The sequence below is a fragment of the Anthonomus grandis genome, chromosome 3 (assembly GCF_022605725.1).
Source record: "Anthonomus grandis grandis chromosome 3, icAntGran1.3, whole genome shotgun sequence".
Taxonomy (NCBI): domain Eukaryota; kingdom Metazoa; phylum Arthropoda; class Insecta; order Coleoptera; family Curculionidae; genus Anthonomus; species Anthonomus grandis.
The window spans coordinates 39,800,844-39,826,121 of NC_065548.1; the positions used below are offsets into that span (position 1 = coordinate 39,800,844).

The 25,278-nt window shown below is 30.3% G+C and overlaps 1 protein-coding gene across 6 annotated transcripts in view; it reads right to left on the minus strand.

Moving 5' to 3' along the window:
* LOC126734533 (cell adhesion molecule 1-like) overlaps window positions 1-25,278 on the minus strand; it is a 415,458-nt gene that overhangs the window by 89,740 nt on the left and 300,440 nt on the right. For 2 of the 6 annotated variants that reach the window (XM_050438208.1, XM_050438209.1), the window contains exon 1: window positions 7,301-7,489. The exons of 1 other annotated variant lie outside the window; for it this stretch is intronic. The gene's annotated coding sequence lies outside the window, so the exon portion shown is untranslated. Of the gene's footprint in view, window positions 1-1,151; window positions 1,456-7,182; window positions 7,490-25,278 lie in introns of those variants that run through there. 3 more of the 6 variants (XM_050438212.1, XM_050438211.1, XM_050438210.1) reach the window with 2 other exon arrangements.

A 25,278-nucleotide genomic window follows, 5' to 3' on the forward strand; every position in this document is an offset into this window, starting at 1 on the left:
CCCTCATATTTTCTTTCATATCCTGATCCTCTTCCCATGCTCCCATTAGGTATGTTCTTTCTTTTTCAGTAGAATATTTATTATTAAATTTTTGAATTATTGTTTTTTTTTATTATTATTATTTTTTGGCCTCAACAGAATTCAGGGAGCCTTTTGTGTAAGGGATATTTCTGTAAATCTGCATATTATGGCCTGTTGGTCACCTTGTATTATTAGCTTTTTTATTTTGTTACAAATTCTTTGTTTTTTTTTTTGTTATTGGTAAATGATGAAATACTCAATATTTAGTGAAATTTTGTAATATTTGAAATTTTGTAAAAGGTAATACACCTACCTATTAGTTTTATTATTTGCGCTTAAATGCTGTAATTTCTTGGTGACTAATAGACCTCTTATTATTATTATTATTATTATTATTATTATTATTATTATTATTATTATATTAAACCCAGTTTTTTTGTTCAAATACAAAAACAGATCATTGGTATTAAGAATTACTTAAAGCATGTTATTTTATTTGCATGTAGGTATTAAAACTATACAATATCATAAAACATTTATAACATTAAAAATAAATAATATATTTATGTTTTTATTTAGATTATTTATATATTTATATATTATATATATATATATATATATATATATATATATATATATATATATATAGAATTTAGAAATTATGTATTATTATGTTTGTGTATATATTAAAGTGTTTCGTTTTTCGTACTGGTAAAAGTAAAAAGAATTAAAAAAGTCTTACGTATACCGTTTTTTAAAGGTGTTCAGAAGCACTATAATAGAAGAGGGAATTCCATAAGAGCATTGGTAGATTCGAATGTAATAATGATAATTATATACTCTTGCTCAATTAATTTTTAAAAACTATAAAAATGTAAATATAGTATATTGTTAGTTAAGTCTATCACAAAAAACTTCTTATAATACCTAAATAATCTAATATCACAACGATTTTGCGGATTTAGCATACAGTGCTTTCATTTAAAAACGAACCACCTGTTAACGCACAACCATGAAGATATAATAAGAAAATGTAATAGTGGACTGTATTTTAGTAAATGATATGGTTCAAAGGAATTGTACGTTACATACACACATGGTTTTAAATGTTTGAAGTAAAGGGCACTTACCAATGGTCTTCTGTCTTCACTGTAGATAGGGACGTCCCTTTATATAACTACCAACTTCATAAGCCTTGCTCTCACAACCAAATACAAATTAAAAGGTCCTTATTTTAGGTTTCGTAAAATTGTTAGATCCGGCACTCACGTCGTTCTTAACCCGATTGCTAGTCAATTGTCTCTGCTTTTACCTTGCTGGTAAAAGTGCCCAGAATATACCAAATATGTGTAGTACATGCGCGATTAATAGATTTTAACAATTATGATTTAGCGGTGCGCTAACACCACCCTTAATAACTCCTTAAAAAAAAAATATGTCAGTTTAGATTTACAAGGGGACGTTTAATTTCATATTTGACAAAGTTCTGTCAGTCATCTCCTTGATTAGTAACTAAAAATGTCTGGGAATAATGAATAATTTATTAACCTCAAACTTTTGTATTTCAGATGAAAACCCTAAGTGTGATACATCATTTTGAAGGGCTTACAATTTCCTATCTAGCCAAATAATAAAAAAAGCAAAATCGGTTTCCGCATAAGCCAATAGTAAGCAAAAGTTTGTGGTAATAAAAGACATTTTATCAGCTTTGTTAGGTCAAATGGTTGCTTCATAGTGTCACACATTATTTCAAATAGCAAAAAAATTTTCCACATTCGCCAAAAAAAATGGATGCAAGTTAAAGCGATTTACTAGTAAAAATGTACGGTAATAAACAGTTTATTGAGTCCAAATAGTTTTTTTAAATATGCATGTATTATTTTCGAGAAAATAACTATTCCAATCTTTGGAAAACCAAGTGGATGAAAATAGTGTTGGGATACTAAACGAAAATAATTTGTATTGCCAATAAAATTAAGCCGCCTTTCACTACGCTTTGATAGTTCAACAGACTTAATGAACTGTCTCCAAGAATGTGGATTCGCAGAAGTGGTACAATTAAATGGTCCGCACGGTCGTTAGACTTAATACCACTAGACTTTTTTTTTAAGGGTATTTAAAAAGCAAAGTTCATAAAATTTATCTAAAAATATTATTAATTTAAAGGATCGAATTAATCTCGAATGTAAAAATACTTGCGGATGTTCGTAAGGAATTTCAAAACAGACTTTATTTTTGTCTCGAAAATAACGGAGCAAATTTTAAGCACTTAATAAAATGAATCTTGTGAACTGATTAAATTGTTTATTTTTAAACACGTTTTTACACCCATATTGTTTATAAGTCTATAAACTTAAATTTTTATATACCGTTGGATAGTACATACATTGTATGGCCCTTTAAAATGATGTATCATACTATAGGATGACATAAAATTGAACCTCCCCTGTATATCTGAATTGACGTCTTTTTTTTTAAGTTATTAGGTTGTTTTAAAATGACAGCACTGTATATTTTCTTTTAAGAAAATATTGAATTCACTTAAAAGGATCCAAAAGATTTATTTCAGTAGAGAATTAAGAAGTCAGAGAGTGTTAAAGTTAATTATGTTTTTATATTAAGGCGACAGTTTTCAGAGGTCTCTTTTATAATCGCCGATATGACCAAATTAGGAATGATTTTTTAGATGGCCCCGCCCGCAATACGTTTGAATTCTTTAGAAGTTATATTTCGTCCATACCATCCTGTGATTTTAACTCTACCCACGTAAATTATTTTTATAAAATAAAGATGATCTTAGTCAAGGTTTATAGACCAAGGAAAAGAAAGTATACTAAAAGTTTAAGTCTCACAAATCAAGCGTCTATTTAAAAGGTTACGCGTTTCGCCACATTAGGGCATTATCAGACCTCCTCTAAATATAAAAACTACACACTTACTTTCACTAACATAAATAAAAATATAAAATATAATATGTCTACAACATCGACGGTAAATGATATTGACTAAAATATACTATATATTGATTTGTGAGACTTTAAATATACTTTCTCTTCCTTTGGTCATATATCTAAGTCTCTTTGAGAATAATGGATAATTATTTTGAAAGCTTATAGGGATCAAAGCGTTATTTAAAACTAAAAGTCTAATCTTGATTCATACAAATCTAAAATTGATTTGCGCTGATTGAATATTTAGAAATATATAATATCCCTACTTAACAGTAAAACTTCATTCTTTACTGATTAAGTTTATTTGAGTCGTAGTAAGTTTATAAATCAAAAATGTCAGAAAAGTTATTCTGTAAATGGATCGTGTTCGTGATAGCTACACTTAAGTAATTTCAGGAAAACAAATAAAGGCCCCACCAATCACATGAGGCTATTATTTTTTTAAATAGATTTTATTTTTGAGGTTATTAGTTTAATAAGTTTGTAAAATATTTTAACCGATCATAGGAAGTGTTTTCCTTACTCCTCAATCAGCCTAAGGATAAAGTACGAAACACGAAGAGACGCGGATGATTTAAAAGGCTTTGCATAATTTTATAAAATTTTAGTATGGTGATCATTAAACGATTATTATTAAAGTGAGCGTATTTAAGACATACCTAGATAATTTTGCTTTTCAGGAAGGAACTACCTCTAATCTTAAAATAAACATTGTTCACTCATTCATGCCAACACTATCATACTAAACAAATACTGTCTGAAATAATGACTTACTGTCGTTTAGCTGCTCCTCTAAGAAAATGTATGTCAAATAATACTGACATAATTTTAAATCTACAGTCAACTAATGATGCAATCCTACGATTCGAGATGCCTCATGAAAGCAAAGCTCTTGGTCTACTATAGAATTCTGAATCTAATCACCTGCAGTACTTAATTGAAATATTTAATGATTTTGTCTTGTGTTTCTTAAATCTTTGATACTTACTAGGTATACTACAGCCAGGAATCATCATGACAAAAACAAATACTTAAAAATTATGACAATGTAAACTAAGCTGAAACGAAACCTCCTCTCCTGTGGAAAATCCTCTTGATTTCCCACACAACTTGGTTGAAATTTTACATTAATGGACAAGAAATTAGCAACCTTCGAATTCCTCAGCATGTACTTTAAAAAGATACTTTATAAAGATACAGCTTCATGAATTTCCGAACCCCAGCGAAACGGCATATGAAGCTTGTGTATATATTATTTCTATCAATACTGTGCACAGTTAGCTTCTCCGTACAAAACCAGAGTAGCTCCCTTAAAGATGATTATTATACTACGGTCCCGAGCTTTGTACCGCACTGCTACTATCAAAACTTATACATATTATACATAATGTCAAAAATGTGTTAGATCTAAATATCAGTAGAGTATGCTATAAAAATTTCGAAAAACAGCAAAGCGGCCAGACCTGACAACGTCCCAATATAGATCGAAATTTAAGTAAGTCTAAAAAAGTATTTAACAAAATCTATGAACCAGGAGAAACCCCAAAGAATTTGCTTAAATCAATCTTTATTCCCTTCCCAAAAAAGAGCAATCTTAAGTCTTATGATGAATATCGTATGATCAGTTTAATGAGTCACACGCTAAAAGTTGTTTTAAAAATAATCCAACAGAGAATACACCCGAAATGGAAGAACAACTAGATGAGGCCCAGTTTGGCTTAAGATCAGGATAAGGAACTAGAGGGGCATTATTTACTATCACAGACATATTTACTAACAAGACACATCATTAAGTAATATCTACATTAAGCTACAACTTTTTTTGCCTTTATCCCAACGCAACAAGAATTCTTGCCATAGAAAGCCATTTCAAGATGCTTTGGCACAATTTCGATTGGCGATGACCATATTGCAAAATAGACAAGGAGTATCTTGCACCGTATCTAAAAGAAGTAGTAATATCCTTAAGTAAAAAATCATTAATTAAAGGATTTGGGGCATGTGGTTTTTAACCTTAAAATTCAAATGCAATTGGTAAAGTCACTTGCATTTGGATTGGATCTTGGTAAATTATTTTACCAGAAGATAACTTTATAGGTGACAATAATTGCAAAAATAGCTGCTCAAATGCTAATATATTAAAGTTTTTTTTTTGCATTTCAAAGTAATTTCATCACATATTAATGAGAAATCACTTAATGTTAATGACGGTATCATTATAAAATAATATAATAAAAGAACTTTATAACTTTACGATTTATTTATAATTGATTTGCTTTCAATTGAGCCTAATAAAGCCACAACTTTACGTGCAGATTTGAATTCTCAGATGGATTTAAAAAATAATAATGGTGGATTAAGAACGTTTCCAGATAATGCAATAAATTAAATACCAGTTGTCATGGCAAGATTTGAAAATGATGATATTTTAAACCTTAGTAGTGATGAAATTAATATTAATCAGTATATTTCTATTATATTAGGTAATTGCTTATCTACTTCCAATAAATTTAAAGATTGGTGGATCAAATCATCTGTTTCTATGTGTGATTCCAAAAGCCAGCAAGGTTTTTTTAGCTCCGTCAGTTCATCAGTTAATGCAAACAAGTAATCCGAATCCTGTTTTATATTAACTTATATTAAAACTTGAAATAAACAAGAAAGGGAGAATATGTCTAATATAGAATCATTCTTAATAAAATCGTTAACAACGAATAGAAAAGAAAACCGCTTAACAAAAAAAATGCCTTTGGCCCTTACTTCTGCTATTTATAAAAAAAAAAATACAAAAAAAAATAATAAGCTAAAATTCAAAAAAAGCAAGAATAAAAAAACAGAACTTAAATTAAAGGACAAAGAAGAATTTAAACTAAATTATACAAAAATAAAAAAAGGTGATTGCTAAGCAGGACCAACATGTTTTAATCCCTTTAAATATGTCTCAAAATGCTCATAATAATTTGAGTCATGTACGTAATCTATTTATTATAACTCGACAAAATAAAAAATCAATAGAAGAATTTGTTGTGAGAGACAATATAGAAATTAAAAAAAGGACTGTGTTTGGTATATAACTATGTGTACAAATATAATTTCTTTAACAAATATAAGTATAAAATGTCTAACTTATAATAAGAACTTACAACGTTTAATGCTTCAAAAACAAAGAATTACCTATATAGATTTTCTTTTAATGTTGTGTGTGTTTGGTTAAATAATAACATATTTTTCACACATAAAGTAGTAGATTTTTTTTAAGAATATTACTTTTATTTCTTGTTATTATTTTTAGGATCTTATTTTTTTATTTTTCATGTTATTTTTTATTCCATTCTCTTTAGTGTGTGTCGTGTGATAACGCAAATTTAAGACTCTAATAGTTATTAGGTTTTTAAATTAGTAAGTAATAAATATATTAGAATTTTGAGGTAGGTAGGTAGGTAGGTTTGAGTAGTAACATTTTTATTTACTTCCATGTAAAAAGGAAATTATAATAACTGCATAATCATGAGTGCCAATAACTACAAAATTAAAATGTTCTCAATCTTGTTTCTTTATAACAAAAAACGTATAAAACTAAACAAATCTTAGTTTTATCTTAATATTTAACACATTTAAAAAAAATAAAACAAAAAGAATATCTCAAACAAATTAAATAACTAAAAATTTAAGTATTTTACTACAGGCTCCTAGAGTCAATAAGTGCCATTTTTGCCCTATTATAAATGAATTATTAAACAACTTAATATAATAAAATAACTATAACCAAATCAGTTTAACGTGAGTCGTAGAAAAGTACTTTTACAAATAACAAAAAAATTAATAAAAAAATAACTAATATTGATATTAACGAGTTTAGATTACTTCTACTAGGTTTAAATATTAATATTTTTATTTCCTTAAAAATAAGATATAAGTATAACTTATATCTTATTTTTAACCTTTTTTAAATTTATTTTTATAGACTAGTACTTAGGTAAGGTCATAATAATACCAGTTTTATTTTTATTTTTGGGAAAGCTGCAATTAAAATTACATTTTATAAAATTTAATAAGGAATTAGTCTTTTTATTTTATTTCACATCTATAATTTTTTAGAACGCGCTAGCCATAAAAAAATGTATTTTATAATGAAAAAGTATTTAGTAATTTTTTACATAGTTTTTAATTGACAAATTTTTTAACAAATATCAAATAAACTAAAAGTTACCTTGCTTTATCAAACAATATATTATCAGTTATAAAATAAAAAATCCTCGGTCACATAAATAAAAACCATTCAACAGCACAAATTCTCCGAAACATAAAGAAATAAATAGATTTCTTACAGATCAAGCAACAAGTAAGTCTCCTCCAATCCAAAACTTTACACTTTTAACGAACTCTTCGCAAAACTCAAATCTCCCACTAGCAAAAGAGAGACGCTAAAACTGACGACTAAACGCGGAGTAATACTGAACCCGAATTAACTAACGCCACCCTTTTCATCAAATTTTCCGCGCTACACTGAAGAAAACGGTCGGATATTCCTGGTCGGTCCCGTTTACGTTCATGGAAAGCGCTTGCGTTAGTCCAGGTTTGTTTTATATGCATATAACGGCTTGATAATTATATCTGTACGTTGATGGTGATCTATGCAGTAACTTGTTGTGGGCTAGTTTTTTATTAATAATTTAATAATAATAGCCAAAAAATTACTAAACAATAAAAAGTCAGTGGTAATATTTTAAATTAAAATGTACATTTTGAAGATTCGTCATGTAAAAATTCCTTGCAAATTTTAAACGTTTTCTCGAGCTTTGTGTTGCATAAAACTATTATTGAGCATATAAAACTTATAGTGAATCAAATGAAATCTACTACTGATAATTTATTTACCTCTATTAATAACGATGGCATTTGCGCTCGCGTTTTACACTGTGATCTTTCTGATCAGTTGATGCAGCTTATTTCAGTGCCCTTGCTACCTAATAGTATATTATCTTTTTATAGAAAAAGGTTCTTTACATGAAAATGTAATATGAAGGAGTTTTATTTTATGGTGTCAAATATAAATTGGAATTCAATTTTATGTAATGGATGCTCCTTAGATTCTGAGTTTGACAGTTTTCAGTTTGACAGTTTTTAACACTTTTCAGTTTCCTGTATATGATTTCTTTCCTTTGGAAAGATCTTATCCTAAAAACGCAACTACCCGCAGGTCATGGATGACAGAAGATTTGATCAATGAAGGTCAATTTTTAAGAGATTTGTTTAAGAGCTTTAAATATAACACTCATAATGAAAATTTCTAAAAAAAACTAATATATTAAAAAAACAACATTTATTAAAAACCAAAATAGCCAAACGTACCTATTCCAATGAACTTTTTGCTAAGTCTAATAATATCTCATAAACAGCATGGCAAGTGGTTAAAAATAATACCAACAATTCGGAATATTCCAAACAACCTGAATATTTTATTAACGAAAACGGTTCTAATTTTAGCGATATGCAGGTAGCCACTGAACTTTTAACCATTTTTTTTATTGGGTCTGTAAAAAAAATTATAAATAAAAGGAATTTAGCCTTAACAAATAAATCGCCAAAAATATTAAATAATAAACTAATTTTAAATTAATTATTTTTATGTTCATCTGATGAAAGTGAAATACGTGAAAGAACTTTATCTATCATTAACAAACACTCGGTCATGATGGAATTCCCTGATCTCTTGTCAAACAAGTCCTTGAATTTTTGGTGACACCGATTACATATCTTGTTAATCTGTCATTTCGAGAGGGGTCATTTCCATCTGCTCTGAAGAACTCTCTTGTTGTCCCTATCCATAAAGGAAGTGATAAGCATCTGATATCCAACTATCCAGGAACATCCCTCTTATCGGTGTTTTCGAAAGTTTTTGAAAAGTGTATCTGTAAACATTTGTGGTCCTTTCTACTTAAAAAACATTTTCTTAGTAAATATCAGTTTGGATTCAGGAGGGGTCGCTCTACACAAGATGCCATTTTGTCCCTATATTTATATGTTTTGTCTAATTTGGAATTAAATAATAAATGTGTAATCCTATTTTCTGATTTAAAAAGGGCGTTTGATGTAATAAATATTAACCTAATGTTGGATAGGTTTAATGACTGTGATATGAGTGGTCTTACCCAGAAATTGATTAAATCGTACATGACCGATAGATATCAAAATACGATATTAAAGAATGGAAATGTTTCAGTTGCGTCTCAGTACCTACCAAAGTTAGTGGTATCTCACATGGTAGCATTTTGGGGTTACTCTTATTTGTTATATTTTTAATAGCATTTTGGACAAATTTCCTGGCAACCATATGGCGGCGTTTGCAGATAATGTTGTCATATCTAAAGCGCGGATTTATAAGCATAAAAATATTAAAAATAAGCATTTAAAAAAGCATGAAAAATTCCTAAAATAAGCATAAAAAATGGCATAAAAACTAAAAAATGCACTATAGGAATAAAATATGAAATACTTCTAAAACTGAAATATCGACTTATTTAAGGCAAAACGACGTAAGCGCCATTTAATAAAAAATTGAGTTTATAGGCGCATACAATTGGCATAGGCGCCTTCTTTAAATAGATTCTTCGAATTTAGCTATACCACGGTTTATTTTCCTTTTATTGTGTCGTGAAGTTGCGCAAGCGCCAGTTTTTTTTGAACGAATTTTATTCTTCATTCAGGGTATTTACTCCAGTCATAAGCGCCAGTAATGCACTGGGCGTCATAGGAGCAACGTCTCTTTCGTTTATAGTGAAATTTTAATAGAAACTGTTCTTTATTAGAACAGGTAAGTGATTTTAGCTATTTTTGAAAATATTTACTTTATGATTTTCCTATTATTTTTATCAAATTTGTGAGATTTTTTATTTAAATCGCACATTTTTATGGTGTCGCTTATGCCAAAACAAAATTATTTAATAACAGTGTGGCATAAACGCCTATTAGTATTCAAATTTGCATAAGCACTTTTTGTTAATGTTTTATTTAAATAAGATCTTTATGTCAGTTATTTTTTAATCTTTTTTAATAGGAGGTACCATATATATATTTTATTTTTAGCATAAAAACAAATTAGAATTATGTTTTTCTTCTTTTTCAGCCTTTTTAAATTTGGCGCTTATGACAAAAAGTCGTCTAGAGCTAAACGAATGTTGATGATGGTTATTGGATAACAGTCTTCAAACGAACAAAAGAAAATAAGCGAAATGATTGTTTCTCCAGCTATTCCTTTGTAAGAAGCATCACAAAATACATTACTACTTGAAGCAATTAACCATGACGTTATTTTTAAGGACGTTAATATGCTGTCACCATTGGACCCGTTAGAAGCCGACAAAGAAAATACTTCAGTACTGCAATACTCATTACCGTTTCCTCAAGACATTTTTGTTGCCGACAATTCGTTAAATACTTCACCGAGTAGGCTGATTATTGACATCGTCACATCAGACAATCAGTTTGATGAAATAACAAGCTTAGAAAACCAGAATTTTTTTGAGTTAAAAAAGAACAATCAAAACCATATACAACTGACAACGAAAACTATAGCGACACGTTTGACGTCATCATCTGTATCCCGTCTACCAGCAAGGAAAGTAATGATTCGAGTTCTGGTCTTAATCAGCCGAGAAAAAATAAAAAAACATTTAGGGAGAACGCTATTAATTTAGTGCCATACAGCAGCAGCGACTGCGAGGTTGAACAAGAAGATCCCGATTACCAAGAAGATCACGATTATCAAGATGATACCGATTACCGAGAAGAAATTAGTGAGGCAAGCAGTAGTGAAGAAGAGGCTAATGAAAACCATATGATGCAGGTAAAGAATAAAAGAAAAGAAAATCAAAGAAGAAGGTATAGCGGACAAAAATATTTTAATTACAAAAATGTTATCCAAAGTGAAAAAAATATTAAGGAAAATCCGTGTAGTGCGAAGAGGTGTAATAATATGTTTAATAGGTTTTCAGAAAATGAAAGAAAGCAGATTTTTACCAATTTTTATAATCTCAAAGATAACGAGAAACAAAAAATTTTTCTAAGTGAGTGTGTCCATACAATACAAGTAAAGTGTCGCAGAACTTCCAATATAAATTTTAAACGCCTTGTTACTCACGAATATTTCTTACTAAAGAATAACAAAAAAGCACGAGTTTGTCAACAATTTTTATGTGCAACCCTTGACATATCGCAAAGAATGTTAAAAACTGCCACAGAAAATAAAGTGAGAGAGATTTTTCCTAACGTTTTAGATCGAAAAGGAGAACATTTTCCAAAAAACAAAACATCTGGCGAGCAAAATAAAATATTTGCAGCTTTCGTTGAATCTTTGCCTGCAGTTCCCTCACATTACTGTCGTAGTTCTTCAAACAGAAAATACATTCCAGCTGAAGTAGGGTCTTATAATAATTTATACAAAATAAATGCACAAAGAGTACAATGACATCCAGTTCCTGTGCTTAAAAAATCTGTATTCTTTCAAAAATTTAAAAAAAAGTATATTGGAATTCATGTTCCTCGAAAAGACAAGTGTGGTAAGTGTCAATTTTATCAAAACGCAATAGAAAAAACTGATTCAATAAAGGAGCAGTATGAGTTCCATCTAACTAAAAAACAATTGGCAAAAAAAATTATTCTTAGCAAAACAAAAAGAAGCTGAAACGAATCCAAACAAAATTATTGCAAGTTTTGACTTACAGAAAGTTTTGGTGACGCCACACGCTAATAGTATGTTAACAGGTTTCTACAGAAAATATGCGGTATTTAATTTTACTATATATGAAACGTATGGCAAAAATGGGATTTGTTTTTTGTGGCAAGAAAAGGACGGAAAACGTTATTTTCTTCAAAAACCCTAAAATATTAAAGAAATTTCGATAACCTATTTAGTAACGGGACACACTTACATGCCTGTTGATTTTATGCACGCAGTAATTAAAAAGTCAATAAAACGTAAGAACATCATGGCCGGATCAGAATGGCCAACGATCTTGCGTAATGCAAGAACAAAACGCAAACCCTATGAGGTAAATGTTCTCTCTTATAGCGACTTTTACGATTTTAAAGAACATATGTGAAAACTTAAAAAATACCGACTTATCACTAACGGCGACAAAGGAAAGGCAACCCTTAAAATAACAGATGTGAAAACAGCAAAATTTTTTAAAGACAGCTCTATATTTTTTACCGCTATAAATACGATGATATTGACCAAGAATGTGTTTTAGAAAGCATAAAAAATAAGGATACTCAACAACTACAAAATGCTTATTTTGCCCCTTTATCCATAACTAAAAAGAAATATAATGACCTTAAAACTATGTGCGATGACAATACAATTCCACCAAGGTATTGTAGCGAATATCTTTTACTGAAGCATAGTACAGCTGTTGCGGATGTTATTAACGAAACAGACATTGAAGACATTGAGTTGTAATAGATAATAAACTTTAAGTAGAAAATAGCTCATATCTTATTCCACAATTTTCTAGAGAATATTTTTTGTTTCTTGTTTATTTTATTTTTTATGTTGTTTATTATTGGTAATGCTGTGTCTTTATCATTTTGTGAATTGACTAATAAATTTCTGGTCCTTTAGTCTTTAGGGCAATATAAAATGTTATTTTTAAGAATTTAGAAAAATTATTTTCATTTCATTATTTGGTAAAAAATAAAAATATCTTTGTTTTTATTTATTTTTGAGAGAAACTTATATATTTTTGTAATAAAACAGTAACACAAGTTAATTACTTTTATTTCATTTTATTGACCTAAGCGTCACCAAAATAAGAAGAACAACTTTGTATCGAAATGGCGTAAGTTGTTATAAGCGCCATGTTTTAAAATAATGTGTAGTCATAAGCGACGTGATAAACGACAAGAGCCTATGCCAAATGACTTATTCACCATTTATACCCTTTTTTACCACTTTTTTTTTAAATAATGCCTTAAAACATATATTTCGTAAATAACTCGAAATTTTCAAAATGGTCCTTTTGCCTTAAATGCGTCGATATATACCGGGTGGCCAGATAAAAATGCAAAGTGCTGTATTTTGGAAACTATTTGTCGTAGAGACTTGCGGAAAAAAAATTATGATTAAAGTGGCTAAAAGAATACTGTGGAAAATATTTTCATATTTCCAAGATGGTCGCCAGGGGACGTAACCGCCATCTTAAACTTTTTAAGTGATTTTTCACTGAAATCTACCCAGTAAACGTTACAAAAAAATATATGCTTTTTAAAGCTCAGTTTCACTCGAGTAATTTTTGTTAACCACTTTGTGACGTATCTATTAAAATAAAGTGCTGGGGGGTAATTCAATGTTTTTTTTAATTTAACAGCTGTAACTCCTAAACGACTGAACGGATTTTAACAAACTGAGTCTCGTTGGAAAAGACATTTATTGCTCCATCAAATCCGTCTTATCTGTGATATGTCTAGTTCTTAGTAATGCCGCTAGAGTGCGTTTTTTTTTATCTAAAAACAGAAAATTGCAAAATTCACTAAAAAATTAAATGCAATATAATGACTTTTTTTTCATAAAAATGTAGTGAAATGATAGCTAAATAGGCCAGTAAAAACCGTATCTCGATATCTTATTCGTAGCCTGAAATATCGAAGAAAGAATATTTAGTTATCATATCATTTTAATAAAACGCTATTACACCGATATTTATTTTTCTTTTTTCAAGGTTCAATGATATAATGTCTTAATTTAATGTCTTAATTTTAAAAAAAAATGTATGGGCATAATAAAAAAAATTACAGATTTTGAAATAAAACTAATGTCTCCTTAAATGCTCGAACTGTCTTCCTTCAAACTTAATGCATTGTTGGAGCCGCTTATGCGTGGACTTTACAGCAGCTTACATTTCTGCTCTTGACAGGCTGTGAATGGCTTCTTGTACTGTATTGTATTTTCATGTCGTCGCTCGTTGTCGATTGAATTTAGTAAACAATGTCTTTCGACCGACTCCAGCGCATTTCCTGAGAAATGTGCTGGGCAACCGTCTAGTTGCAAAAACATATTTCGTCATAATTGCAGTGGTATATCTTCTAATAAAAGAGGCCATTAATTCACCAAAAAATGAAGAAATACGGCACCATTTAGTGGTTGATCCAAGAAAGGGACCTATAATAGTTTCGTCCAGAATGCCACACCACACATTGAGACTTGATATTGGACCTCCCGCAACCAGTGAGGATTGTTGCCACACCAATAATGTATATTATGCAAATTAATGTTTCCATTACTCCTAAAAGTAGCCTCATCTGTTTTCAAAGAATTTCGGATAAAAATTCTCTATTTTTCCTAATGCTGCCCAACATCCAATGACAATAATCTAACCGTCGGTCAAAGTCTTCGTGATTCAAGGTTTGATGTAAAATCATATGATATGGGCACAGTCTAAAAATTTAAAAGAAAAACATTGCCAAGTATGTAAATAGTATTCTTTTTAACATAAAAACTTACCTGTGATCCTTTAAAATTTATAGAATAGTAGTACGTGATATAACCAACGTGCGAGACATTGCTCTCGTACTAAGGTGGGGATTGAATCCCACGTATGCTAAGACATTATTAATATTGTCTTCCCTTGTTCTAGCCGAGTGTCTTCGCAACTGAGGTCAAAAGCTGCCAGTATTACGTAAATTTCGCACTAAACGCGGAAAAATTCTCGCATCGCGTAAACGCCGAGTCAATGCCGCGTTTAGAAGACATTCAACATATACTGCAATCATATCGACAGCTTCATCATTTGTAAAAGGCATTTTAATAGTTTTAATGATTTACTTACGTGTGCAACGAACATCAATAATTGGACTGCTTAATTTTAATATTTGTTCACAAGTTGATTTTAGCCATTATATATTAAAATTTTATAAAAATTAATAAATTAAGACATTTTATCATTGAATCCTAAAAAAAGACAAATAAATAACAATAGATATCGGTGTAATAGCGGCTTGTTAAAATTATATGATAACTAAATATTCTTTCTTCGATATGTCAGGCTACGAATAAGATATCAAGATACGGTTTTCACTGGCCTATTTAGCTATCATTTCACTACATTTTTTTTAAGTCATAATATTATATTCATAATATTATATAGCCTTTAATTTTTTAGAGAATTTAGCAATTTTCTGTTATTACATCAAAAAATGCGCTCTAGCGGCATTACTAAGACATAGATATATCACAGATAAGACGGATTTGATGGAGCAATAAATGTTTTTTCCAACGAGACCAAGTTTGTTAAAATCCGTTCAGTTCGTTTAGGAGTTACAGCTGTTAAATTTAAAAAAATATTGAATTACCCCCCACCACTTTCTTTTAATAGATACGTCACAAAGTATTAAACAAAAATTACTCGAGTAAAGCTGAGCTTTAAAAAGCATATATTTTTTCGTAACGTTCACTCGGTAGATTTCAGTAAAAAATCACTTAAAAAGTTTACGATTGCGATTACGCCTCCTGGTGTCCATCTTGGAAATCTGAAAATATTTTCCACGGTATTTTTTTGGCCACTTTAGTCCTAATATTTTTTACCGCAAGTCTCTACGATAAATAGTTTCCAAAATACAGTAGTTTGCATTCTTATCTGGCCACCCTGTACTAGGCAAAAAATAAGACAATAAAAATTTTCGGTAGTTTTTATTTAGCTTTGATAATATAAACTAAAGCATTATTAATAATGATCTTTTTTACAAAAGAAACATCAGCTCATATTATTCATTCTTGAATGATGCAATAATTAAATGTTTTTCTAAATTATCCACTGAAAATCCCATTCTTCTGTCACTCAAAACAAGTTTTAAATGAATGAAACTTCTTTCAACATCTACGCTGGTAATTGGAGCATACTGAAATTTCGGAATTAAAGCAGCATCAGATGTAGCAAGGTGTTCAACAAATTCTTCTTTAATCACATTTAAAATTTATTTAAAATTTCATACCCTGTATTTTTGTTTGAAACTTCATTAAGCTTATTATAAATTAGTTTTCCAGGTCCACTAAGTACTTTTAAGACAATCATTTTTAAAATTTTCAATTATTTCCATAGATTCGACTAGAGCAAGACCCTTTTCTTCAAGTTGCTTGATGGCCTTGCTTACAAAGTTATAGTTTGTGTTAATAAATGCCAAATTCTGCTTAAGTTCCTCATTTTTGACTATCTTTTGGTACTTTAAAATTGATTCGGAGGAGGAATCAGAAAGATCTAATACGATTTCCTTGAAAGATTCAAAATGGTTAGCATAATAGTAAGCAGCATCCAGCCAAGTACCCCACCTTATAATAATATGTTCAGGGGGTAGTGGTATACCTGGCATCCTTTCTCGAAATAATTGAGCTCTTAATGGTGCTTTTACAAACATATTTTTTCCTGTATTTACCAAAGGGAACTGGGTACGAATAGTTTCAGCTACCCGATTTAATCCATGTGCTAGACATGTACAATGGACTAAATGTTGACACAAAACTTTTAAATTAGAATATGCCTTTACCATGTATGCAGCTGCAACAGAGAGCATTAGTAATATTTTTTCACTAGGAACAGGGTCTGCCAAAAAGAATTTTGTTAGCTCATCATGAACAAATCTAGTAATGGTATTATTATTTGTTTTGTCCAGCTGCTTTGAGCTAATTAAAAAAGCATTACTTGACCTATCTTCGCTTAATATTCCAATCATTAAATGAGCCATGTATCGACCACATGAATTCGACGTTTCATCTACGCAAAACCATATGTAGTTGCATCCTATTTTTGTTTTAATTTCTTGTATTATATTATTGTAAACTAGATCAATATAGTTTTTGCGCAAAGTTGATTCGGCTGGAATATGTCTACCCGTGTATTTCTGCAGAAAGGAACTGAATATTTGACTATTTAATTTATAAAGTGGAATATTGCAGGAAACCAGAACTGGATGAGCTGGCCATTGATTCCAATAAAGTTTGTTGTTGAGTTGATTTATCTTTCATTTTTTTAAAATTTTCTACATGTCCTGTAGTTTTTAAATGCTGCTGTATATATTTTTTTCGCAATTTATCTGCAAAAATAACCTTTTATGAGCTGTTTTTTAAAAACACAAAATAAATAAAAACTTACCGTTTTTATACAAGATCTGCAAAACAATTTATTGTTTTCATACTTTAATTCTGAATGGCCTCTTATCCATTCCTTCACAGCTGGTTTTACTTTTGGCATTATTTTTATTAAATGTTAATAAATAACTCACTTTAAAAGCTAATTCTGCGATTTAATATCTTACGTCGGCAAGTAAATTCGCAATACGAACGAAACTCCTATACGATAAACAATATTTACATGCACTGACCTGACTAACAAAATATAAACTATGAATTTCTCGATTGGCCTCTCCTTCAGGGATTCCCGAACTGATCCAAAACAGAACGCGCGATACGATGCGACGTAATGGCCGCAGAAGGATAGCAGGCTCTACTAGATATTTGCGTGCGTTGGGCATTTATTAAGAAAGAAAAATAAGCTTTGTGATGAGAATTTGTTGCTTAATATTTCCCTGTTATTAAAATAAGATATCAGATTATTTATCAGGAAAAAAATTTTGACACATGAAGTGCAAAATATGCATCATATATATCACTTCTGCTCCAAATATGCATTAAAATAAGCACAAAAAAAATATGCATAAAAACTAAAAAAAGGCAAAATGGCACGAAAAAAAAGTTTCCAAAGAGCTTCATTTCTTATAATTCATATGTATGTATGTTCAAATTAGCTTAGCCATCAAAAATTATGTATGGCATTATTTCTATAAATCCGCGCTTTAGTCATATCAATGTCGAGTGGTAACTTAGAAGAACTATCTTGAGGTTCAACCGGGGTGGTTGACCGAATGATGAGTATCAGTAGCAGGAACAGCCTAGTGCTTAATGAGTCAAAAACTGAAATATTATTTTTTAGTCTTACCGATTCAAAAAAACGCTTGCTTGTTAAAATGCAAAACAAAACTATAGAACAAAATAAGGTTGTTAAGTACTTGAGAATATTAATCGATGAACATCTTAGTTGGTCTTATCATGCGTATGGTTTTAAAGAAATTATGAATTTATGCCTATGTGATCTGGCAGTTGTGTAATAAAATCGATATTGGCCTGATACTTCTTTATTACTATAATTATGTCCAGTCATTGGATAATGTATTGGGGTAACTGTTCTAGAAGTGGTGAAGTTTTTACAGCCCAAAAAAAAATATTGGAAACATTTTATTTAAGCCTTATACATTTTTTTGTAGAACACTCTTTCCAGACTTGAAAATTATGCTTTTTCCTTGCCTATTTATTTTCAACTCGGTCATGCACATAAAGCGTAACCTGTCTGACTATTCTTTGTCTAGAAGAACCCACTATGAACTTAGGGTTAACTTAAATTTGGACTTACCCAAACATAAATTATACAATAATCTTCCCATCGAAATAAAATAAACTTGAAAAAAAAGTTGGTAATTTCAAAGCTTCATTGGAAAGGATTTTAATTAGAAATTGCTTTTATACGGTAACAGAATATTTAAATTGCAGCGTCTCGTCTCTACTCCCCTAATTCGTATTTGTTTGTTTGTTAAAAGCTGTAGTTTTCTTATGTTCTTAGTATTTAGTTAATTATAGATATTTTATTGTTTTTTCTTAAGGCCTTTTAAAAGTTTTATGTTATATGTCTTATACTTTTATTTTTGACATTATCCGATACTTATTTGTATAAGTCTATGAAAATAAATATTTGAGTATTGAGTATTATACGGTGTGGCCCAAATTGGGGTTTCATATAAGGTTATTTGTATTTTTGAAAAAGGGATGTATTTTTTTTTATTTCAACGTACTTTTAAAATCTGTAAAAACATTATAAGGACAACTTTTTTAGGACATCGTATACCTGTATTGAGTTTTTGTCTTTGACATTTCGGTTCTAGAATTCCATCCTCAACTTCTTTTTTTCTTATGGTGGACATATTGTTTTCTTTCTAAATTAAAAAGGTCTTTTTTTTCTTTAAAATGATGTATAACACTTTATGAAAATATTTTATGTTTACGTCAAAAAATTTAATAGTTTATTTTTCGCTGAGTTGGCCATGACTTTTATTGGACATTTTGTCATACACAGAATTATTATTAACTTACCAACTTGTTAACTTATACTTTTACGTAATTTCTAAATAAAACAATTAACTACTTGTAATAATAATATTAAATTAAACTATTAAAAATGACGGCCATTTTTGTTAAAACATTTGTCACCATTTTTTAAAACACTTCTAGTTACCTTGCGCAGGGTGTTTCTATTTATATTATTTAAGACATTCCGAACCCTGTCCTCTAGTTTTTCAAGAGTCGCAGGAGGTTTAACCTCGTAAACTTTATTTTTAACATGTTCCCAAAGATAAAAATCCAGAGGTGTAATATCTGAAAACCTAGCTGGTCAATTTACAGCGGTTCGCGATAATTTATTGTTAAATGCGTGCCTTAACAAGTTTTGAACGTCCCGGGTATTATGTGTGGAACACCCATCCTGTTGAAACCACACATCACTCCGTATTTGTTTTTCGGACATTATAGCCCTCTTGGCAGGTAATATCTGCTCTTTTAAAATATTTAAATATCTTTGACCTGTCAGTGTTTGGTTATAAATAAAGGGCCCAATAAGGTGATTATCTATAAACAATTACAGCATTTTACTACAATAGGCTATGTCGTATCTTCCTTTGATCGCATTTCGTTGACTGTACTGTCCTAAACTCAGGCTTTTCAGATCATGAAGCAGTGTTAACAAAGTTTTCCATAATATCAAAAACTAAAAATGTTCCCCGCAAATTAGGCCGTATTTTCTCAGATCGAAATTTTCTAAATTTTAAGCACCTGTGTCTAACAACTGACTGGAATGTCCACTCTTCTGATGTTGATTCAGAATTTTCTAGATTTATAAAAACGCTATCTAATCTGTCTCACAAATCCTTTCCTTTAAGGCCTCTCAAACTGAAAAAACATATACCTTGGTCTACCAAGATCTGCTAAGAACATGCGTTCATTATTCATTCTTGGAAAATTCTCGGACAGCGCTTTCTTTCATGATTATGTAAGACTCTATAAAAATATTTATTAAAGGACTCTAAAAGCGGCAAAAGACATTTGCTATAACAGGAGACTGGCAAAGTCTGGTAATGTCGCTAAAGAATCATGGTCGATTGGTAATAATCTGAGAAATAAACTTTCTAAGTCCAATACTATCTCTACCTCTCCTGAGAACGTCAACAATTATTTTGTAAATCATAGCTCCTACCCACGATCCACTTTCTTATCTTTCTAGTGCAGATGAGAATTTACACAGTTTTTTCTTTACGCCAATAGTATTACCTGAGCTTCGCAGTACGATTAGGGAAATCAAAAATAAGAGCTCTTCAGAAACCGATGGACTCACGTTGAACATGTTTCTAAACCTGCCAGAGTGTACATTGAACCATTTTACAAATTTAATCAACGTGTCTTTTTAAAAAGGAGTTTTTCCCAACTGCCTTAAGAAGGTAATAATAATCCCTCTACATAAAGGAGGAGATAAAGATCAGTCTTCCAACTATCGCCCAATTGCTCTTCTTCCCACACTATCAAAAATTATTGAAAGATTAGTGAAAAAAGGCTTCTATCATTTCTACTGAAATTTAAAATACTCACTCCTCAACAATTTGGGTTTTTAAATAACAAATGCACAAATGATGCTATGTTTTCCCTTTTTAATAATGTATACTGTAGCTTAAACAACCAACATCCTACGGCAACAATCTTCTGTGATTTTTCTAAAGCTTTTGATTGCGTATACCATGATGTCTTAATAAAAAAGTTGCAACCCTACGGGTTTAGAGGTATGCCCCTCGAATGGTTTAAGTCATATCTCAATAACAGGAGTCAGTTTGTGAGGATTGATACTATGATGTCTTCTTGCAAGCCAATAGAATGTGGAGTGCCTCAAGGTTTAGTGTTTGGCCCTATTTTGTTTCTCATATTTATCAATGATATAGCTAGTCTGAATAAAAAGGAAGAACCTGCCTATTCGCGGATGATACTAGTTTTACCTGGAGCAATCCGGATATTGCCGAAATTCATAAAATCATATCAAGTGACTTAACTTCTATCAAAGCATTGTGCGACTCTAGTCTTCTTTGCCTTAACATCTCCAAAACTAAATTTTTGTCCTATAAAAATAATTTGCAATCTTTTGTACTGGATAACGCAACCATTGACGAAGCCGACTCAGTGAAATTTTTGGGGCTTACTGTTGACAAGTCGTTAAAAGGAGACATGTTCATGTTAACCCTTTAACATGAAAATTAAGCTCCGCTTGTTTTGCGCTAAAATCAATTTCCAAGGAGCATAGCCTCTCAACCTCTATAACAGTGTATTTTTCACTCTGTGAATCACACCTTCGTTACGCCCTTCCTTTTTGGGGTGTGTGTAGTGTCACTCAATTTGACAAAATTTTCAGACTTCAAAAGACAGCTTTGCGTTATACACTTAGACTTAATTATAGAGCTCATTGCCAGGATTTCTTTAAAAAATTTAATATCCTAACTTTGCTGTCACTACTTATATATGAGTCCGTTTGTCTAATTCGCAAGCACATTTCATCAAATTCAGATAGGCGATTCCATAATTATCATCTCAGAAACGCGGAGTATGATTTATATCTGCCTACTTCACATTTAGAATTGGTAAAAAACTCTATATTGTACAAAGCAAAAAAAATGCACAATCATTTGCCATTGAACATCTTTTCCTACTTTCCGTAAAGCATTAAAATCATTCCTACTGGAGAGAGCGTTTTACTCGGTAAACGATTTTTTTAATACTTAATTTTAACTTCACACACACAGACCGATTTATTGTTTTTATATGTACTGTTTTATGTAGCTAGTAGCTATGTAGTGTTTTGTTTATTCATTGATAATTTTGACCACATACAATTATTGATTTGTATAAGTTTGTATATTTGTTTTATTAGTTTTATTTTATTTTTGTGTGTTTTACTTTAGTTATCAGCTTTGTCTACAAATTGTAAAATTTTTTGACAATAAATCGATGATTCATTCATTTATTCATTCATACTTGAAAATAATTTTGTGGGGTGGGTAATTAACTTACCGTACATACCGCACCATACATAAAATCCAAATCCTTCTTGTAGCCTACGTACTTCATGAGGTTTCTCAATAGTCCAAAAATGACGATTATACCTGTTGAATACTCCGCAGTTGCTAAAAAACGTCTGGTCGGTCCAAATAATTTTCCTGCTAAAATTACGTATTTCTTGATATTGCTTTACAAATATCAGTTTGAAAATTCTAATCGTCTTGAGTAGTATGTATGCCTTAAACCTTAAAACAATAGTAGTCTTATATGGACGATATTTATTTTTTTAAGGACTCTTTAAATAGTAATTCATATCAGTTGCAGCTTTTCGGGTCGATGTTTTTGGGTTCGCATTAAAATGGTCTATTTCTTCGCGAGGTTCATTGTCCCTTTGATAACTTTCCTGGTTCATGACAAGCCTAGCGAATAGTCTTGGACCTAGATGTTGTCTCAGGATTCAATTCTAAATATCTGGCGATTGCAAGATTTGCATTCCTATTACATGTAATATAACATTCCAATATGTCAAATTTTTCTTCACTGGTATATCGCATGGCTAATTTCGGAAAATAAAAATTTAAACAAAACTCACTAAATACAAACGAAAACAACTAGATACGAAAAAACTATTTAACACTAACAAGAACAAGAATAAATAATTAACAAGATAAGAACTGCTAAACAAGATAAAAAATTAAATAAAATAAATAATATTTTGCAGAATTGTCAGTAAATGACGCTAAATCATTAAACAATAATAATTGTTTATACGACAAATGGTCTCAGTAGTCATGGCCTCCGCATTCATGGCCAACTCCGCAAAAAATAAACTTTGTAACTTTTTGACATAAAAATGAAATATTTTTATAAAATGTTATACATCATTTTAAAGAGAAGAAAAGATCTTTTTAATTTATTAAATAACAAAATGGTCGCCATAAGAAAAAAAGAAGATGAGGATGGAATCTCAGAACCGAAACGTCAGAAATAAAAACTGAATTCAGATATGCGTTGTCCTTAAAAAGTTGTCCTAATAATGTTTTTACAGCTTTTAAAAATACGTTGAATAAAAAAAATACAGCCCTTTTTCAAAAATGCAACTTTTTGATTTTTTCCAAATATTTCAAAAGCGGAAAAAGATAAAAGTGGCACTAAATTGGTAACTAGATGCCCTACAACTTTCCTCATTTAACCAATTTTCTATCTCTTATAGTTTCCAAGATACTCATACGTGTGTACCCAATTTGGGCCACACTGTATATACATTCATATACAACTCATATACTTTTAAAAATCGTTTTTTTCTAAATATCTTAATAAGCTTTAAGTCAATTTTGTTTAAATTAAAAAAAACCTATTTTTATATCTACCCTTAAACTTTTATTTCAACAAAAAAAAATTAACAATAAATTACATCAGACTTATAATAGTTGCTGAAAATGCCCTCTTTAACCTCAATGCAAACATTAGCTCGTCTTAACATTGATTGCCGAACTCGTTGACATATTCCCGGCGTATGTCTTATCTGATCACATGAATCCCGTATCCGTTGGGTTCATTCTTATTTAGTGTGAATTAGAGTTTTGAAAACAAGAGACTTTAAATGCCCCCAAAGAAAAAATCTAGCAGATATAAATCCGGTGACCTGGGTGGCCATAACTGTGGACCTGGGCGCCCAATATTATATCCTCTCTCTCCGGGATAACATATAATATAATAAAATATAATCATCTACAATACCAACCCAAACATTCGCAGAAAAGTGTTGCTGAAAATTACCTTCTGTAACAGCAAGGGGATTTTTGTCAGCCCAGATATGATTATTGTGAAAGTTCATAATTGACTTTCGGAAAAAAACACGCTTCATGGTAAATAAAATGCGGGATAGAAATCTTGGAAACACTACCTGTTGTTGCAAAAGCCAATTACAAACAACAACTTATTGGGTAAAATCGGTAGGTAATAACGCTTGAACACGCTGTATGTGGTAAGGATACAGTTGATATACTCTTAAAATCTGGCATACAGTAAGTGAGAAATATTTAATTGTTCTGCAGTCTTGCGTGTAACGGGTGGCCAACTAAGAATGGACGTTGGCAATATCTCAGGCCCTAATAGTCGTAGCGCCTTGAAAAAAAAAATTTGTAATAAAAGTGGCCAAAAAAAATGCTAGAGGGCACCACAGCTTCTTTAAATCTTAAAATTGCATTTTTGCCAAAAAACCTCTAATAACGTACACCTCAAAATATTATATTAATATTCTAGGAAGATTTCCTCACAAAAAAGTTTCTACAAAAATTTCTGTCAGTTGTCAAATAAAGTGGTGGGGGGCGTTTTTAGCTTGAATAAAGAAAACAGCTGAAAATCAGCTATGACTGGACCGATTTTTTTTAAACATATTTTTTTTTAAGTCTATTGTTGCCTAATTTTTTCAACTAAAAAAAAATTTTAAATTACTTTTCCTAAAATCCGCTAGAAGGCGTTAACTTGTGACTAACCCTTTCTGACGGATTATTTCAAAAAATTCAAATGCCACTATATATAATTTTTTACGTCATTAAAAGCGGCAAAAAAACCAAAGAAACTAGTGAAAACGGCACTTCGATATCACTTATTAACACAATAGTGTCCATTCGAAAATAAAAGTGATAAAAATGGCCATAAATTACTACTTGCTTAGACAAGCTGAATAAACTCGTATTAACTAAGTATTTTTAAAAAGAAACAAATTCAGTAGTGTTTTAGAAAATCCAAGATATAGAATTGATCGTTATACGTTTATATATACAGGGTGTTAACTAAATAAATTTGACCAAATTGGCCTATTTTGGGAAAACTGTGCATACAGTTTATAGTTGTTCTATAGGAAAGTTTTGAAAATTTGGCACCATACCATACCATAGAAAAGTTTATTAAAGATACAACAATAAAATAATTTGATACTTGTAACAATTTTGATGATACCGGATGTAGATGAAAACTTGCTTATTTTAAATAGAACACTCTATAATATGTTATTTGATATTTAAATTCTATATACAATTTTAAGAAATCTTAGGTGGTACAATAAATAATATGTTATACACATAATTTATTTACTGCCTCCCCAAATGTTCAAAA